This window comes from Micromys minutus (genome assembly GCF_963924665.1).
Source record: "Micromys minutus genome assembly, chromosome: 1".
NCBI lineage: Eukaryota > Metazoa > Chordata > Mammalia > Rodentia > Muridae > Micromys > Micromys minutus.
The window spans coordinates 133,243,768-133,265,085 of NC_137969.1; the positions used below are offsets into that span (position 1 = coordinate 133,243,768).

The 21,318-nt window shown below is 36.0% G+C and overlaps 1 pseudogene across 1 annotated transcript in view; it reads left to right on the forward strand.

Annotated features, from left to right (window-relative positions):
- The first annotated feature begins 748 nt into the window (after positions 1 to 748).
- The window catches only part of LOC308414009 (splicing factor 3A subunit 2-like), a 28,570-nt pseudogene continuing 8,000 nt past the window's right edge, over positions 749 to 21,318 (forward strand). The window contains exons 1-2 of the transcript in view: positions 749 to 794; positions 1,193 to 1,306. The product of the transcript in view is annotated as a splicing factor 3A subunit 2-like (transcript). The remainder of the gene's footprint in view (positions 795 to 1,192; positions 1,307 to 21,318) is intronic.

Here is a 21,318-nt window from a genome sequence, read left to right on the forward strand (position 1 = left end):
GGCATTTGGTTAAAGTCTAGAACAATTCTATGAGTAGTGATAGGTAGGGTGGGTAAGAAGGATATGGGAGATGTGTCTGGGTAGTGAGATTGGATGTGGTACAGAAGGGATTCATGTTTTGTAACAACTATAATTTTTCCTTCAAAAAGTCTAGAGTTGAGTGCAGTGTAGACAGGGAAAGACAGACAAGGCCAGAATACTGAATGTATAACTTAACTAGGTTTGTTGGATCAGGCTATTTTGAATCTGTCCTTAGATTAGTAATTGCTACATGGATAACACTATACCAAACTCAGTTAATGTAAAAACTCATGTATAAGTACTTTGTCCTTCTCTGATTTCTGTTTATAAACATGTGTGAGCTGTTCTCACTGTAAACACTCCCAGTACATATCAGGAAGCCCTGATCAGAGTCCCCATTATACTGTTGGTGTGTTCAGCTTTCCAAACTAGGAGCTAAACAGTCTTCTAGTCTATATAAAGTTGTTCTGCCTGAGGCATCGTATTCCTGCAGTAAAATCTAGTATAGTACTCTAATAATGTTTTATTTTTAAAATTTTTGTGAAAACATGTATTTGCATTTCAGATTTTCATGAAGTTTTTCAGCTACTATATGTTTATAATTTCTATCCTACCTTTGATGTAGTGCAGTTCTGACTCACAGTCTGATTTTGTTTGTTTGCTTATTTGTTTCTCCAATTTATACTTTGTTTAATATACTGGCAGGCTTGTGGATAAATTGGTGACAATGGTGGCAAAGATGATCATTTGGCACAATAATTCTCAGCCTGAAGGTAAATTTTACCCAATCCTTAACAGGTTGGTGGCTCTGTGTGCTTTTGACAATAATATGTCATTAACAAAGGGTATTTTTAGAGTAAAATAGACATAATTTTAGCATAATTTTCATGATCATCTTTACTTACTCTTGCCATTATAAAAAATTCTGTCTACAATATTTCTGACCCATACACTAATTCTAAGAATACTACATTTTTAGATGGATTATCATACATTATATTAAAATTATTTCTTTGCTCAAATTTATTAATTGTGTAAACGTGACTATTGTGCTTATTAAAAGTTAAAAGGAAACATTCGAAGTCCATAGACATTTATCTTTATTATCCAGTTTTTAAAAAATATATTAACAGTACAGTTTGGTACATCAGTGTATTTATTGTAAATGTAGTTTTTGTCATGATCATCACCAGTGCCATCATCACATTCATCACCCCCACAGCCATCATTATCACCATCACTATCATGACCATTATCATCAGCATCACCATGATTCTCATCATCAGTATCACCATCATCACCACCATTATCACCATCAAAACCATCATCATCACCATCATCAGTCACTATCATCATCTACTTCTAAAGTGTAAATTATAAAATAGTATGTTATATGTAAATAATCAATTCTGAGAACCCAGTTGTATAGATAGTCTTGTAAGCAAAACATAAACAGCATGGCATTTACATTGCTCTGTTTGGAGAATTGGGTTTACTAAGCACATATTATCAGAAATTCAAAGAAGAATAGTATTATTTGACTGTTCAGGAGGGAAGTGACCCTAGAACTGTGGAATTGTAAAGGTATGGGTGAATAAACACAAACCCATTTTGTGGAATAATTTATTCAGTTAGGATTGAGGGACCCAGCTTGCATTTTGTGCAAAAAGGGAACACAGATCTGTTTCCTTTGGGGGGCACAACGAGCTTCTGCAGTACCCCAGAAGGCTTTAGGAGCTGACATATGTTTTCAGTGCACACAACCCCGTTCTCTCTCAACTTTAGAAGAAAAACTGTGCTCAGGAAAGTAGAGTGTCTTCAGTGCATTCTATGTCTGCATGCACTTGGGACATTTCCACCCAAAGCATCTCATGCTGAGCTTTCAATGGCTTCTCTAAGAATCTGCTTTGACCTGGGTTGAGTTACTTTTCCATTCTACATGTTCTGTTGAGTATAAGCCCAGAGAATCTATTAGCAAAATATTTTTAAACAAAATACTTGTGTCCACACTAACACAATGTGGACTGTTTATATTCTTTGTTTCAGAGAAGTTAATTGTTCCTTAGTTGGAGAAAGCCTATGGGGGCTAGAGAGATGGCTCAGTCCTTAACAGCAGCACTGGTTGTTCTTGAAGTGGATTTAGGTTCAATTTCCAGCACCCTCATGGCAAGTCCCAACTCTCTGTAACTCCAGTTCCAGGGGATGCATCTCCCTCCTCTCTGCTCTGAAGGCACCAGGTACACATGTGGGGTGCAGACGTAGATGCAGGCAAATGCTTTTAGACATGAAACAATAAAATACATTTTAAAAGCAATCTGTTTTTAAATGTTGTTTTGCTACACACAACATTAGTATGTGTTACAATGGCTATATTCCTTGGTTTTATTTATTAATTCTGCAATGCATATATCAAAACCTAATACTGTGCCTTATACTTATATATATATATATAATTATTATTTGTCGATTGATTTTTTTTAATGTACTTCAATCTGGTTGCCTTCATGTCTACTCATTCTTGTTTAGTAAATAAAAACATATTTACTAGAAAAAAAAAAGAATGGTGTAAAGCCGGTATGGCGCTATTTTTCATGGTCTGATGGTCTAAAGTCAATTTTAGAGACTGTCAATTCCTTCACCAGCACAGGCAGACAGTAGGAGAGCAGCCACCACATGTCCAGGAATTGATATTAACTTCACCGAAGGATTTTTGTTCCACCTTGCAAAACGACCAAAGGTTATTCTAAAAAAGCCACCTCATTTGACCCTGTATGAGACCAGCAGGTATATGTGATATGCTCTGGATATCAGTGACAGCAGCAGAGTGGACGATGCATGCTATCCAGTGTCAAAATGTGTTTTCTAGCCTCATGTCAGAGTCCTTTGGCCCAGCAACATTTGTAATTTCTGAACAATTCCCATAAAACTTAGGCATTGTTGACCTGAACTGAACTCCCGATGGACAGCCATGTCATTCTCCCTCTCATTCACTTTATAGGTTGATAAAAATCAATAGTTTCTCTCACAGAATTCTGAATTTACAAGTGGGGAAATGCATGGCTCAGGTAAAAGGAAAGGAGCTTTTATATTCTCTTCCAGACGTGTGTCCTACATTCCACAGAATGGGGAACATTGCTATTCTAGATGTATGTCCTACATTCCTCAGAATGGGAAACAGTGCTACTATTAAATATTCTATATATAATGTCATTGAAAACAACTACTTTGGAATTAGTGTTTGAATTTTTAGATTTAGTGATACGCTCTGGATATCAGTGACAGCACCAACATGGGGGGCTGCATGCAATGTCAAAATGTGTTTTCTAATGTGTTTTCTAAATTACTTATTCTTGTTAACATTGTAGTCTTCAAACTGTTGCTAAAATAATGTCTCTGAGCCTATTATCTCATGACAAGTTTTAATTTGAATCAGTGTTGCTGTGTTCATTCATTATTATTTGATTTTTGTATAGATAGTTTTGGTCCATAGCCCAGGTTGACCTTGAAATAAGAATAATTCTGCTTCAGTCTTCTCTGTGTAGAGAAGAAACCATGCACCAACATGACCATCCATTGTTCTATTTTATTTTTATGTATTTTTAATATTTGGAGAGTAAATTATAATTACATTATTTTCTCCAGTTCCCTTTCTACCTCCAACCACTGATGAGCAACCCTTTGTTCCCTTTTAAGCTCATGGGCTCTGTTTCTTTCCCTCTTTTTACAAACATACATTTCTTTATTATTATTTTTATTATTATTATTATTATTATTATTATTATTATTATTGTTATTGTTATTATCATCATCATCATCATCATCATTATAGTTCATGTTACATACCACTCGTGCCCCCATTCCTTTCACTCCCTTCTACAATCTTTCTCCCTTTCTCCTCTGAGTGTCTGGAGTCCCGTGAGCATCCCCTCACCTTGGCACATCAAGTCTCTGCAAGGCTAGGTGAATCCTCTTCCACTGAGCCCAATTAAGGGAGCCCAAATAGAACATATTGCCATAGACAAGCAACAGCTTTTTGAATAGCCCCACTCTAATTGTTAAGAACCCACAAGAAGAGCAAACTGATTATCTGCTAAGTATGTGTTGAGAGACCTAGGTCTAGCCCATGTTTGCTTAGTGGTTTATTGTATGAGTATGCCAAGAATTCGGGTTAGTGGATTCTGAAGTGGAAACCTAAGAGTTCTTGGTAAAGTCAGTTGGATGAGTGTTTTTCTGGAGCAAACATATGAAGGAATATTTAGCTGAAGTAGACACAGATGAAAGTATGTTTTTCTAAAGCAAGCTTACAAGGACACGAGCTGATTGCCAGAGTGATGTAACATGAGACAAATTTGAGAGATGGTGACTGAGGTTGAGCTTGGCTTGCTTATAGAACAACCTGCATGACACTTTTTGGTCTTGTGTCTTTGCTGAGAGAGAGTCACAACTGAAAACTTCTTCTGGTACTCCTCCTGCTGACTTGTGCCAAGGCTGAAGCCTGGCTGCTGCTGCTAGGTAATGCCACTACTGTAAAATCATGGTTTCTATCCTAATTCTACCAAGTTGGACCAATGGCGTATCTGTGAAGTGTTTGCAAGTGGATCAAGCTGCCTCTGCTAACCTGTGAACTAAACTGTTGATAACCAGAAAACACAGAGAGGGGTTACTTTAAAGAACCTTTCTAAAATAATCTGCTTTCCCAATATCTTTTGTTTTCAACTATCTCTGATGAGTTGATGCACTTAGGAATCATCATTAAACATAGGCATTTGAAAGAATTAATTATAGGACTTTGTTGGTCTTCCTGTGGAGTTCCTATCTTTTAAGGGGCTGTAGTCCTTCCCCTTGCTTTTCTATAGAACACCTCAAGCTCCATCTACTGTATGGCTGTGGGCGTCTTTATCCATGTGAGTGACTGCTAGATAGAGCTTCTTAGAGGAAAGCCATGTCAGACTCCAGTCCGTAAGTATAGTAGAGTACTATTGATATTATTATTATTATTATTATTATTATTATTATTATTATTATTATTATTGATAGTATTAGTGATTGATTTTTGCCCATTAAATTGGTCTCAAGTTAGGGCAGTTATTGGCTGACCATTCCTTCAGCCTGTGCTCCATCTCTGTCCTGCATTTTTGTATGGAGGACAAATTTTGGGTCAAAAATTTTATGAGTAGTTGGATATCCCTGTCATTCCACTGGGGTTCCTGCCTAACTTCAGGAATTAATATCTTCAGATTTCATCTCTAATGCTGTGGGTCACAGATAAGAATACTCCCATTGATCATTTCGGCCTTCATTTTCCCAGGTTTCTGCCGGATCATGGCGGTGTCCCCTACCTCTCCACCCATGTCAGTTGCATAGTTCCCTTCTTTCTCATGGCAATATGGCTTTCTCTCCTGCCCCTCCCCATAGCTAGTTTCAATCCTACACATTGCCTTCCACATTCCCTCTCCCAGCCATTTCCCTCTCTCCATCTGCCTCTTAGCTAATTTATTCCTCCTTCTAAGTGAGATTTAACCTTCCTCACTTGTGCCTTCTTTCTTGGTTAGCTTCTTTGTGTCTGTGGAGTATAGCATGGTTATCCTGTACTTTATGGGTAAGAGCCACTTCTAAGTGAGTACACACCAAGCAGGCCATTTGGGGACTAGGTTACCTCACTCAGGATGATATTCTCATGTTCCATTCATTTGCTTGTTAAATTTATTATATCTTTATTTCCAACAGCTGAGAACTGTGTAAATGTACCACATTATCTTTGTTAAAATTATTTTATTTATTTACATACCAGATGTTGCCACTTTTCTGGTCCCACTTTCAAGAGTTCTCCTCATCTCTCTTTAACCAGTTTTCAGTTGAGGAAAATCTAGGTTGTTTCCAGTTTCAGGTTGTTTTGAATAAAGGTCCTATGGACGTAGCTGAAGAAGGTTCTTTGTGGGATGGTTGAGCATCTTTCGGGCATATGCCCAGGAGTGGTGTAGTTGGGTCTTGATGTAGAACTAATCCCAGTTTTCTGAGAAACTACTACGTTTGTACAAGTTTTGACTCCCATCAGCAATGGAGGAATGTTCCCCTTGCTTCACATCCTCCTTACTATCACTTGAGTTTTTGATCTTAGCCATTCTGATTGGTGTAAGATGGGATCTCAGAATAATTCTGACTTCCATTTTCTTGAGGACTAAAGACTTGGAATATTTCTTTAAGTGCCTTTTGAACATTCATGATTCCTCTGTTGAGAATTTTCTGTTTAGCTTTGTGTCCCATATTTTAGTTTGGTTATTTGGGTTGTTGATCTTTAACTTCTAGAGTTCTTTATCCTTTACCAATCTGTAGGCTATAATCTATGTTTTTGGCCTTATAGAAAATTTTCAGATTCTTGAAGTCTCATTTATCAATTGTTGTCCTTAAAGCCTGAGCCATTGGCATTCTGTTCAAGAACTGTATACTGTACCAATGTGTTCAAGGATATTCCCCACTTTCTGATCTATTAGATTTATTGTATCTGGTTTTATATTGAGGTACTTAATTTACCTGGACTTGGGATTTGTAGGATGTGTAGGATGATAAATATCCATCTATTTACATTCTTCTACATACAGATATCCAGTTAGACCAGCATCATTTTTTTTGAATATGCTTCTTTTTTCATTGTTTGGATGTGGCTACTTCATCAAAAATCAAATGATCATAAGTGTGTGGTTTATTTTTGGGTCTTTTGTTTGATTCCATTGATCAGTTTATGTGGGTTTTTTTGTTGTTGTTGTTGTTGTTTTTGTACCAATATAGTACAGTTTTTTCTTAAATCACTATTGTTCTGTAGGACAGTTTGAGTTCTGGGATAGTAATTTGTCCCAACGTTCTTTTATAGTTTGATATTGCTTTGACTATCCTGTTTTGTTTTGTTTTGTTTTGTTTTTTTAATTTTTTCTATATGAAGATGAGATTTGCTATTTCAAGGCCTATAAAACTTTGTTTTGAAATTTTGATAGGGATTGCATTGAATCTGGAGATTGCTTTTGGTAACAAGACCACTTTCACTCTGAATTCTACTTCTGTGAGCATGGGCGAATGTTCCATCTTCTGATATCTTCTTTTATTTCCTTTCCTTTCAGGGACTTTCATTTTTGTCATACAAATCATTCATTTGTTTGTTTAGAGTTTTACCAAGATATATTTTTTATCTTATATTATTTATTATATTACATATAGTAAGGGGCATTGTTTCCCAATTTTCTATCTCAGACCTATCATTGTTTTTAAGAAAGAGGGCTACTGATTTCTTTTAAGTTCATCTTGAATCCAGCCACTATGATGAAGGTGCTTGTCAGCAGTTCTCTGGTAGAATTTTTGGGATACCTCATGTATAATATCATATCATCTGCAAACATCTATTCTTTGACTTCTTACTTTCTAATTTGTATTCCCTTGATCTTCTTTAGCTGTCTTCTTGTTCTAGATAGAATTTCAAGTACTATATTGAATAGATGAGGAGAGAGTAGGCAGCCTTGTTTGGTCCCTTATTTTAGAGGAATTGCTTTAAGTTTTTCTTCATTTAGTTTAATGTTGGCTAATGGCTTGTTTTATGTTGCTTTGACTATGTTTAGGTGTGTACCTTGTATCCCTGTTCTCTCACATAATTTTAATAAGATGGGGAGTTCGATTCTGGCAAAAAATTCCAAAATTATTCATAGATGGTGTTATTTCAACAAGTCTTCTACCGGAGTGCCGACAGACATAGATTGAGAATTCTCAGTTCCTTCTCTTCCTCCCCCTCCTCCCCATTCCTCTTTTTTCCTAGAGTTTTCAGGTATATATTTAAATTGTTTCTATGAGTACTTTCTAATTTATTTATGGAGGCACTTAGTACTTAGGGCATAAACTTTCCTCTTACCCCTTGTTTTTATTGTTTTCCATAAATTTGGGGTTGTTGAACCTTCATTTTTATTGAACTTTAGAAAGTCTTAATTTTTTATTTCTTCTCTATTCCAGATATCATTGAGTAGAGAGTTGATCAATCTACAGAACAAAGAAATAATATTGGGGAGGACGCAGAGCAGAGCCTGGCCCAACTGCCAGCCGGAAAGGCGGCTGGTACAGGCTGAGCAACTGGTGAGTGGGAGACCTAGGCTGCGGGGGAGCAGAGGAATCTCTGCGGAGTGCACACAGAAAGGGCACCCCCTGCCCTGACCTGCCCTGTCCTCCCCGATCCAGTGACCGGGAACAGATCTTAGGAACTTCTGTTCCCACCTGGAGACGACTTCAGGACACAGAGCAGAGCCTGGCCCAACAGCCAGCCGGAAAGGCGGCTCAAACAGGCTGAGCATCTGTGACCAGGAACAGATCTTAGGAACGTCTGTTCCCACCCGGAGGCAACTTCAGTACGCAGAGCGGTGCCTGGCCCAGCTGCCACCCGGAACCTGGGCTGCTGGGGAGTAGAGAGATCTCTGCGGAGTGCACACGGAAAGTGTACCAGGGGCACAGACCAGATACAAGGGAAAGGCAAGAACATATCACTGACAACAAAATGGCAAGAGGAAAGAGAAAGAGTATATCCCAAGGAAACCAAGACAATCTAGCAACACCAGAACCCAGCTCTCCCATAGTAGCAAACATCGGAATTCCAAACACTCCAGAGAAAGAAGACACAGACCTGAAATCATGCCTCAAGACGCTGATAGAGTTACTTAAACAAGAAAGGGAGGAAAAGCAAAAAGATTCAGAAGCTTTTAAAGAAGAAACAAGAAGAACACTCAAAGAACTCAAAGAACGAGATGAAAACAGAACCAAAGAAATAAAGGAATGGAAGAGGGAAATTAAAACAGAAATCGACACAATAAAGAAAGCGCTAAAAGAGATAACCCTAGAGTCAGAACACCAAAAAAAAAAAAAAAAAAAAAAAAAAAAAATCAGGAGTCACAGAAGCAAGCATTTCCAACAGATTATAAGAGATCGAGGAGAGAATCTTGGGGGCAGAAGACAACATTGCAAACATAGACAAAACAGCCAGAGAAGATGCAAAAAACAAAAAGCTCCTAACCCAAAATGTCCAGGAAATACAAGACACAATGAAAAGACCGAACCTAAGGATAATAGGAATAGAAGAGGGAGAAGAGTATCAACTAAGAGGCACAGTAAATATCTTCAACAAAATCATAGAAGAAAACTTCCCTACCCTCAAGAATGAGATGACCACGAGCATAAAAGAAGCCTTCAGAACTCCAAATAGGTTGGACCAGAAAAGAAATACCTCCCGACACATAAAAGTAAAAACATCAAGTGCCCAAAGTAAAGAAAGAATACTAAAAGCAGTAAGGGAAAATGGTCAGGTAACATATAAAGGCAGACCAATCAGACTCACACCCGATTTCTCAACAGAGACTATGAAAGCTAGAAGAGCCTGGACAGACATCATGCACTCCTTAAGAGAGCACAAGTGCCAGCCCAAGCTGCTATACCCAGCAAAACTATCAATCACCATCGATGGAGAGACAAAGATATTTCAAGACAAATCAAAATTCACACAATATCTGACCACAAACCCAGCACTACAACGAATTATAGGTGGAAAACCCAATACAAGAAGGGAAAATACAGCCTAGTAAAAACAAGAAAACTCCTAAACAAGAAAACTAAAAGAAGAAAAAAACACAGACACAACTCAACACAAAGAAGCAAAAATGGCAGGAAACAGAAACAACTATTCCTTGATATCTATTAACATAAATGGTCTCAACTCCCCAATAAAGAGACATAGACTATCAGACTGGATACATAAACACAATCCAGCCTTTTGCTGCATACAGGAAACTCATCTCAGAGACAGAGACAGACACTATCTCAGAGTAAAAGGGTGGGAAAAAAACTTCCAAGCAAACAGCTCCAAGAAGCAAGCTGGAATGGCTATTCTAATATCGAATAAAGTAAACTTCCAACCAAAGTTATCAAAAAAGATAAAGAAGAACACTTTTTACTCATTACCGGGGAAATCTGTCAGGAGGAACTCTCAATCCTTAACATATATGCTCCAAATAAAAAATCACCCACATTCATAAAAGAAATTCTACTAAAGCTCAAAAAATACATTTCACCCCACACAATAATAGTGGGAGACTTTAACACCCCACTCTCACCAATGGACAGATCAGGGAAACAGAAACCGAACAAGGACACTGCAAAACTAGCAGAGACTTTGAACCAACTAGAATTAATAGATATATACAGAACATACTATCTTAAAGTAAAAGAATACACCTTCTTCTCACCACCCCATGGCACCTTCTCGAAAATCGACCACATAATTGGACACAGAACAAGCCTTCATTCATATAAGAAGATTGAAATACTCCCATTCATTCTCTCAGAGCACCATGGTCTACGGCTGGTCTTTAACAACAACAAAGACAACAAAATGCCCACATACACATGGAAACTAAACAACGCTCTGTTAAAGAATAGCAGGGTCAAAGAAGAAATAAAGAAAGAAATAAGGACTTTCTAGAATTCAACGAAAACGATAACACAACATACCCAAACCTATGGGATGCAATGAAAGCAGTATTGAGAGGAAAACTCATTGCCCTAAGTGCTTCCAAGAAGAAACTGGAGAGAGCTCACATCAGCAACCTGACAGCACAGCTAAAAGCCCTAGAACAGAAGGAAGCAGATATACCCAAAAAGAGTAGACGGCAAGAAATAATCAAAATTAGGGCAGAAATAGACCAAATAGAAACAAAAAAAAAAAAACCATTGAAAAAATCAACAAACCAAAGAGTTGGTTCTTTGAAAAAATCAACAAGATTTATAAACCCCTAGCCAGACTAACTAGAGGGCAAAGAGAGAGTATCCAAATTAACAAAATCAGAAAGGAAAGTGGTGACATAACAACTGAAACTAAGAAAATTCAAAAAATCATCAGATCCTACTACAAAAACTTATACTCCACAAAATTGGAAAATCTGGAGGAAATGGACGAATTCCTAGACAGATACAAGGTCCAAAGTTTAACCAGGACCAAGTAAACCATCTAAATAACTCTATAACACCTAAAGAAATAGAAGAAGTCATCAAAAGCCTCCCAACCAAAAAAAGCCCAGGTCCAGACAGCTTCAGTGCAGAATTTTATCAGACATTTATTGGGGATATAACACCAATATTCGCTAAACTATTCCAAACGATAGAATCAGATGGAATATTACCCAACTCATTTTTTGAGGCTACAATAACCCTCGTACCTAAGCCGCACAAAGACCCTACAAGGAAAGAGAACTTCAGACCAATCTCACTTATGAACATTGATGCAAAAATACTCAACAAAATCCTTGCAAACCGAATCCAAGAACACATCACAACCATCATTCATCATGACCAAGTAGGCTTCATCCCTGGGATGCAGGGATGGTTTAACATAAGGAAATCCATCAATGTAATCCACCATATAAACAAACTTAAAGACCAAAATCACATGGTCATCTCACTAGATGCTGAGAAAGCATTTGACAAAAACGAACACCCCTTCATGTTAAAAGTCCTGGAAAAAACAGGAATCCAAGGCCCATATTTAAACATAATAAAAGCAATATACAGCAAACCAACAGCCAACATCAAACTTAATGGCGAGAAACTTGAAGCAATCCCACTAAAATCAGGGACTCGACAAGGCTGCCCACTCTCTCCCTACCTATTCAACATAGTACTGGAAGTCCTGGCTGGAGCAATTAGACAGCAAAAGGAGATCAAGGGGATACAAATCGGAAAGGAAGAGATAAAAACATCACTCTTTGCCGATGACATGATAGTGTACTTGAGTGACCCCAAAAATTCCACCAGAGAACTCCTACAGCTGATAAACAAGTTCAGCAAAGTGGCCGGATACAAAATTAACTCAAACAAATCAGTAGCCTTCCTATACTCAAAGGACAAACATTTGGAGAAAGAAATTAGGGAAAAGGTACCCTTCACAATAGTTACAAAAACTATGAAATACCTTGGTGTGACTCTAACTAAGGAAGTGAAGGACCTGTATGACAAGAACTTCAAATCTCTAAAGAAAGAAACTGAGGAGGATCTTAGAAAATGGAAAGATCTCCCATGCTCATGGATTGGAAAGATCAACATCTTAAAAATGGCCATCCTACCAAAAGCAATCTACAGATTCAATGCAATCCCCATCAAAATTCCAACCCAGTTTTTCATGGAATTGGAAAGATTAATGTGCATATGGAAAAGATTCATATGGAAATACAAAAGACCTAGAATAGCGAAATCCATCCTCAACAACAAAAAAACATCTGCGGGAATCACTTTTCCTGACCTCAAGCTATATTACAAGGCCATTGTGCTGAAAACTGCATGGTACTGGTACAGAAATAGGCAAGTGGATCAATGGAATAGAATAGAAGATCCAGAAATGAGCCCTCATGTATATGGTCACCTGATTTTTGACAAAGGAGCAGTAAACATTCAATGGAAAAAGGACAGCCTATTCAACAAATGGTGCTGGTCCAACTGGCACTCAACATGCAAAAGAATGAAAATAGACCGTTCTTATCTCCTTGTACAAAGCTCAAGTGTAAGTGGATTAAAGATCTCCACATTAAACCAGATACACTGGAACTATTAGATGAGAAAGTAGGGAAAACCTTAGAACACATAGGCACAGGAGAAAATTTCCTGAACAAAACACCAATGGCTCAAGCTCTAAGGTCAGAGATTAACAAATGGGGCTTAATGAGATTGCAAAGTTTCTGTAAGGCTAAGGACATCGTCAAGAAAACAAAGCGGCAACCAACAGAATGGGAAAAGATCTTTACCAACACCACATCAGCTAGAGGCCTAATATCCAAGGTGTACAAGGAACTCAAAAAGCTAGACACCAGAGAATCAAATAACCCTATTAAAAAATGGGGTACAGAGCTAAACAAATCATTTTCAGTTGAGGAACACCGAATGGCGGAAAAACATCTGAGGAAGTGCTCGACATCCTTAACCATCAGGGAAATGCAAATCAAAACAACCCTAAGATTCCATCTCACACCAGTCAGATTGGCCAAGATCCAAAACTCAGATGACAGCAGATGCTGGAGAGGCTGCGGAGAAATAGAAACACTTCTCCACTGTTGGTGGGGTTGCAAGCTAATACAACCACTCTGGAAATCTGTCTGGCGATACCTCAGAAAATTGGATATAGTACTACCTGAAGACCCAGCTATTCCACTTCTGGGCATATACCCCAGAGACACTTTAATACACAACAAAGATATATGCACCACAATGTTCATAGCGGCTCTATTTATAATAGCCAGAAGCTGGAAGGAACCCAGATGTCCTTCAGAAGACGAATGGATACAAAAATTGTGGTACATATACACAATGGAATACTAGTCAGCCACCAGAAACAATGACTTAACCAAATTCTTAAGAAAATGGCTGCATCTAGAGAAGATCATCCTGAGTGAGATAACCCAGTCACAAAAGAACAGACATAATATGCAGTCATTGATAGTGGGATGCTAACCTCAGAGGCTTGCACTCCCCCAGAACCAACTCACAGACTGTATGAAGTCCAAGAAATAAAGAAAACAAAAAATATACATATATTCACAAAACAAGAAGACTTTGACTATTTCCATGTTGCGTTTTGTTTTGCATGTACTTTACGCTTATTGCAACTAGTACGTTTTCAATGCATACTGTCAAGCCCTTGAAAAAAATCAAGTACTGACTAAAAAACATATTCACATGGTTTTATGTAAAATTTATTTTAATGTCTGAAAAAACAGTACTGACAAAAATGTATAATTTTAAGCAAAAAATGTTTAAAATCTTTTCATTTATCTTTGTTTTGCAAAATAAAGTCGTTTAAAAAAAAAAAAGAAAAGAAAAAAAAAAAAAAAAAAAAAAAAAAAAAGAAAGAATATTGGGAGCCACAATGGAAAAGGCCAGATAGCGTGCAAAGGCAGATCTATCTGAATTATACCTGACTTCCAAACAGGGACTCTGAAAGCTACAACGGCCTGGGCAGATATATTTAAACCTCTAAAAATTCACAGATGACAACCAAGACTCCGATAACCTGCAAAATTCTCAATCACCATAGATGGAGAAAACAAGACATTTCAAAAGAAATGCATATTTAAACAATATCTATCTACAAATCAATCCCTACATAAAATACTAGAGGAAAAAAAATCAAACCCAAAGAGAGTAACTTCATCCAAAAATGGTAAGTAATTCCATACCAGCAAATTCAAGGTAAGTATACAAGTATGCATGTATACACACTCTATAAAGCCAACCAACATACATAACACACCAAAAACAATATAATAGTAATTAGCAATGACTGGTCATTAATTAATGTCTCAACTTGAATGGATTCATTCCCCACTTTGTGGTGTTTTTTATTTTGTCAACCCTTTTAAAATTTATCAAACAGTAACTTGTCTATGGATTTACCTTGAAATCTCCTAAAAATGAGCAGAAATCAAATTGTGGGAGACTTCTAGTTATTACTTTCATAAATGAAGTTGTAGAGAGGCAATCCAATTTCTGATGGTAAACTGTTTGAACAAGCCTATGAGGGCCAAAAGTGCAATGTGGAGGTTTAAATATGCTTGGCTTAGGGAGTAGTACTATGAGGAAGTAGGGCATTGTTTGCATACATGTGGCCTAGTTGGAGGAAGTACGTCACTGTAGGAATGAACTTTAAGACCATTCCAGCTTCCTGGAAGCCAGTCTTCTTCTTGGGTACATTCAGATCAAGATGTTGAACTCTCAGTTACTTCTTCATCACCATGTCTTCCTGGACACTGCCATGTTTTTTGCTATTATAATGGACTATACCCCAAAATAATAAGCTAGTCCAAATTAAATGTGTGACTTTATAATAGTTGCTTTGGCCATAATGTTTCTTCACCGTAATAAAACCCTGAAAATGAAACCTTTACAGAGAATGTTTTTTGAAATTAATGATTGACTATCCCTTTGGCTAATGAAAGGAAAAGTTCTCTGTCTTCCTTTTGAGAGCTCTACTTGTCTGTAACTCTGAATGGCAACAGTTGCTAAACTTTGGAAAAGGCCAGAATACAAACAAGTTAGGCTTCGCAGGCCATATGGTTTCTCTCATAACTATTCTGGCATTGTGGAATAATGTGTCAGAGAGAGCAAGCAAATACGCGGGTATGGTTCTACTCTATTAAAACTTCGTTCTTGGAAACAGGCCTTAGGCTGGGTTTGACCCTCACACAGAAGTTTGCTTCAAGCTAATGCTTTTCAGTTTGGGATAGCTTCATATTTATTTAGCAGGCTTGACACAGATCTGCACTGAAGCTCTATACTCTAAATTATACACATTTCAAACTATGTGTCTATTTTGAGTCACATAAAATGTATGCAAATGCATTTTTTCATATTTAATGTATGTAATCCTTTTGTGTAATCCTTCAGGAATTCAAGCTATATGTCATTGCTCCAGAAAATGCTATTACTGGAAATTTTAGGCCATGTAATTTTATATGAGAAATTCAATTGTCTCTCATTTCCACATTCCTTAGAAAATACCCCTGTGGATTTATATCAGTATATTTCTATAATCTTTACTTGAAAACATTAGATAATAAATAATTTTAGTAGTAGAAATCTATTTGTAACAGTAGTAATTTGCAGTATATTCTCATGCATCATGTGAAGTGAAATCATATAAGCAGTGGTTGAGAAACAATCTTATCAAGAATATAATACTTCTGTTGTTCAGATATCACATAGCAAGTATACTCTGGAGTTCAGAGCATACATACAATGAATAACTGAATAATGACTGGAATTTTATGAATATGAGCTTTGTGCCAGGGTTTCATGGGATGTCTATTACTATATTTATCCCTTATGTTAACTTTTTAACATAGTCTCCACTGTGACTTTTATCCATTATTTTTCTTGCATAGTAGAAAGAAAATCAGAGTCTTAGTCAAATCCATTCAGCAACTAAATTACAGAGCCCAGATATTTAGATCTTATTTTCTTTATACTTTCTTATTAGGTAACAAAAATATATGTTAGGAAAAAAATCAATTTCAATGTAGTATTTTACAGAGAAAATAAAAAAAGTAATATCAAAGCTGCATCAGGTTCCTTATTTAAAAACAAAATAATGTAACTTAATAACACTAAGGAAGTCCAGGGTGGGGAAAGGGTTAAGTTCCTCGTAAGTCCCTTATCATGTTCTGATTATAACTATATATGAAAAAATATTTACAAAGAATGTATATAGAAAAGGATCAATCAGAGTATTCAGTGTGAGGGAAACAAACACGTGAGAAAAGTCTCAATAAAGGATCTCCAAAGTGTTTGCAGTTAATGTGACTTAAAAGAAAAACAAATAAGGATATTAGTTCTACATTGGCTGTGCTCTAATTGGATTGCTTTAATAAAGTCAATAGTGATTTCTAAATAAATCATTTGAGCTTCCTGAGATGCTAGGAGACTCCTTGTGTGTGAAGTAACAAAAACTACTCTATGCTATACCAGTGTGCACATGAAAGACTGCTAAACACAGAGTTATGTAAAATGTTAGCATTGGAAAGGGCTGGGTACAAAACTAGTCTAGCACTTCCACAAGAGTGGGAAATCACAGCCCTAAGGAAGCATTAGAGCTGTCAACCAGTTCTAGGATACCTTTGTATAAGACTAAGATTCAAAGGACACACATGCACATGCACAGGCTCACAAACACACACTCACACAGGCACACACATCCAATGTCTTGCTCTTGCCTTGACATGTAAACTTAACACTTGAATATACAGGCACCAAGCTTTGACAAACTGAGCCTTTATTTTCAAGCAGGATAAATTTTACAAAAAAATTGCAAGGAAAATTATGGAAATTAAAGAATTAATACAACAGAGAGTATAATATTTATAATGATGTCAATAAAACACATATAGATCCCATGTTATTAGAATTAATGTCAGTGTTGAAGGTTTTGTAGGACACACTCTGAGGTTTACACTAATCACAAAAGTCGATTATACCATAGAATATATTACTTGAAAGACAGATTGTTTTTCTTACATTTTACCAGTGTACACAAATCACTGTATTTTATTTATATAATTTTATTATGACTGACTCTTAATTTTCATACACTTTGAATATTTTTTTCTAATTCACTACACTTTACTCATCAAAACTAAAAAAAAAAAACAGCATATGAATTTTGTAGTAGAAATATAATACAGAATAACGAACATCTCTTAAGATGTGGCACATAGGTAATTAATACAGATACTACCTTTAACTCAGAAAATGAAGACTTCTTAAAGCATGCACAACGATGGCATTATGGGCTGTTCAGTGATAACTAGAAAGAAAGAAGAAATAAATATTCTTTTTAGTCACCTGGGTTTATTTGAAGCTTACGATAATAAGACTATTAACTAAAACCCATCCTCACATTTTAAGCAGAAACCATTTTTAGGAAGTAAATTATTTGTTTATTAATTATGATCTGAGACCCATTAAGCTCAAATGGAAAGAATGTATTTCTCCCAGGATCTACTAGTTCCTAGGTTTAGAAGAAGAGAACAGAAAATAATGAAACACTATTTTAATCTAAATAGTATATGTGATTCCACCTTTCTATAAGAATACTAGTGTGTGTGTGTGTGTGTGTGTGTGTGTGTGTGCCTTCTAGCATATACATGCTATATAAGTATTTCCTCACAGTTGAAGTATTTCCTAAAATGATCAAGAAAGTTCCTATGGCTCAGAAAGTTGAAAAGACTCAGAGCTCATTGAGTCTAATCCTATCTCAAAAGGCCTCTGTTAAGGTTATATAAACAGTATAGTACTGCCCGGGAAGAGGACATTCTGGTAGAGTTGATGCTATTTGAACATGGCTCCACAGAAAAAAAGTTTTTCTGAGACATTCACTCCAGAAATAGCTTTTGGGTGATACAGCTGTCTTTGGGTTGCATAGGATCAGGTTAATAACTGGTTGCTTATGTTTTTATACATAATGGCCAATGATGATTGTCAAATTGAGTGTATCTAGAATCATTCAAGATAAATATCTCTGGTCATGACTGTGACCAATTATCTAGAGCAGGCAAAATGAATTGGAAGTAGCCATATTAGCTATGCTGAACACCCTTCCATGGCTAGAGATCTTGGAGTAATGATGGAGAGGAATCCAGTGGAACATTAGCATTTGAGTCCCACTCATTGTTTGTGAGTGCAATGTGCCCAGCTGCCTGAAGCTCTGGTTGTTGCATGACTTCATCGTAATGGACTGTATTCTACAACTGAGTCAAGGAAACCTTCATTTCTAATGTTGCTTTAGTCGAAGCATCTTTGTTCTATCAGCCAGCCATAGAACTAACGTTTCCTTAAGTTATCCAAGCAATTCCCTGGGCAGAATTCAGCCCAGCAGTTATAAAAGTAATTTGAGGTTTACCCCTCAGTAATTGCCAAAGCCAATGAAACTATACATAGTCTGAATTTTATTTATTTTCAAGCCAGTCAGGGAGAAGTTTAAATTGGGTCTAATTCTTTTAAACTGTTTCTTTTCCTGGAAATGAAGCATTCAAATATATGAGCTTATGGGGGCCATTTTATTTCACCCACCATATTCTTTTTAATAAACAACAGTATAAGTTATATCCTATGTTTCTTTCTTTATAGGTTTTTACTTAGTAAATCTTCAAGATTATGCAGTAGTACATATAATCGATCTCACTGCAACATTCTCTAGTGTGAAGATTCACTAATTTACTTAACATTTTTCTTTGTAAATGGTGCCTTATATGCATATTACTATATTGTTGCCAACTCATATATATTTGTTGTGGCCTTAGCAGTAGAAAGGCAGAGTCATCAGACAATGTTCAGATGTTCAACTTGCTGTGTATTGCCAAGGCAGCTCTATCAGATAATGTTTCTGTGCAATGTCATAAAAACAACAGGCTATTACATTTATATATTTTCCAGTTTTATTTGGGGATAATGAGAATTTTATTATATTTTTGATGTGTAATTTGCCTATTAGGAAATAAGGAGCATCATTTATTTTCATGAAGCATTTCTATAATACTTCTAGCCATCATATTTGTTTTCCAAAGATGTCTGTACATTAGCAATCAAGTAACTATAATTTCATTTTTTCACTTATTTTTGACTTTCCCTTTTCATCAATTATTTTAACATACATAGTATGTTCTTTTCCAATTTTTATATAAATAACATCTCACTCTTCTGAATCATGTCAGTTTGTAGAATTTCTATTCACTCTTCGGTTATTCTCACATTTCTCTTTTTATACTGCATATATTTTCAATGTTGTATATTCAGTTGAAGAATAAAACTTCATTTTATACGATATAAGTTTATTTAAGTTGATCTTTTCAGTAGCACTTTCCTTATGTCCTGCACTCTTATTACTATTACCAAAAATCGCAGATGCTTTAAATTCCTGCTCACTGATCAAAAATAAAGTTTCTAATAGGGGTAGGCATTGCTTTCTTTATTCAGGTAGCACCGTGAGACTTTATGTTTGTTGTTTTGGGGTTTTTGTAAAGTGCTTTAGGACAATGAATACTGAGACCATTATTACTACAATATAGTTTCTCACTGGCTTCCCAAGTTATTCTTGCCTGTTTTCGTACTCAAATCTATTTTACAACTGTAATTATTCACAAACTGCAAAGAGTCAACAATAGAATTGAAAACTTAAGTTTGTATAGGTTTGTAATATCTTTTGAGTATTTCTTTTCAAATAATATATTATTGTGTCTTTCTTATTCTAGTCTTTGCAGACACCTTACAAGTGTGTCTTACAAGTATTTTGTGTTAAGTTTATGCCTAATAATGTCATATATGTTTTCTATTTTAAATGACATCTTAGATTCCATTGCACTTTCTAACTAGCTATTGATTTTGAATGGTAATTTTGAGAGTTATCAAGAGAAGATAACTAATTTCACAATTGATAAGAAGTTATTTACTTACTTTTTTGCATACCTAACATTTTTACTGCTTTTATTTTTCTGTAACTTACATTTGCTGAAATATGTAGAATAGCATTGAGTGTGATGCACTTTCTTTTTATGGCCTTTTCTTTAAGTCTATTTTTTATTAAAGAAAATCATTTTTTACAGTTCTTTAATTTACATAATAAAGAATAGTTTTGTATAAAAACAAGCCATAAGGGAACATACTACTCTCAATCTCATTCTGCATATAAAAACCTTTTTTTGATTATATAAGTAAGATTTATGGTTCTTTCCCATCAGCTCTGATTTCTACAATATAAATCACTTAGATTTTAGTACCCTGTTGTCTTTCCTTTTGGCTATATTGTTGACGTATCTTACCCAGGCCCTCAACTCTAGAGATCTTTATACTATCATTAAAATATATTATGTCTGTTTGTGTATGAATAAATGTATGTGTAAACACAAGCATGTGCTTAATTTTAGAAGCCAGAGTTCAAACTAATGTATTGTGTTGGTTCAGGTAATGAAATGTGAGCTTGAGATAAGAGTTTTGAATAGTCTAGGAGTTGATTAGAGCTAAAATATCTGGTCAGTGAACCATCAGGATTTTCTTGTCTGTCTTTTAAGAACTAGCTATCTCTATGTCTAGGCTTGAAAACTTCTAGCCTACCTATAATGTAATTGTCTAAGCTTAATGATTCAAACTGGCTTCTCTTGACTTCTCTCATCACTGATCTGCTTGTATATAGCACCCTCTCAGAGTGGGGAACACCTAGACCTTAAATCATTAACAATTCAAGAGCTAAGAAGATAGTTTTGTGGCAATATTTGGTATTCAAAAATCATTATGTTTAATTTATACACACCAAGAAAACTTTGACCGTTTCCATGTTATGTACTGTTCTACATGTACTTTATGCTTATGGTAACTAGTAAGATTTCGATGCATACTATCAAACGTTTAAAATAATTACTTACAAAAATATATTCATATAGTTTTTTGCCGAAATACTTTTAAAAATCTGTACATGTATCTCTCTTTTTAAAATAAAATTGTAAGAAACAAAAACCTCCTCTGAATTCCCTGCACTGAACAGCACCATGTGCTTGAACTGCATAAAACTGAATGCAGCTGTTTAAACTCAACTTCACTCTACTGCATTCACCTGAACTGCACCAAACTGCACTGAGCTGAACTCATCTGACCTCCACTGCATTGCCTGAATTCAACTGACCTGTGATCACTGAAATTCCCTCCCTACTGACTCACTGTGCACTATTCTCACTAGCCCCTCTCTCCTGTCTG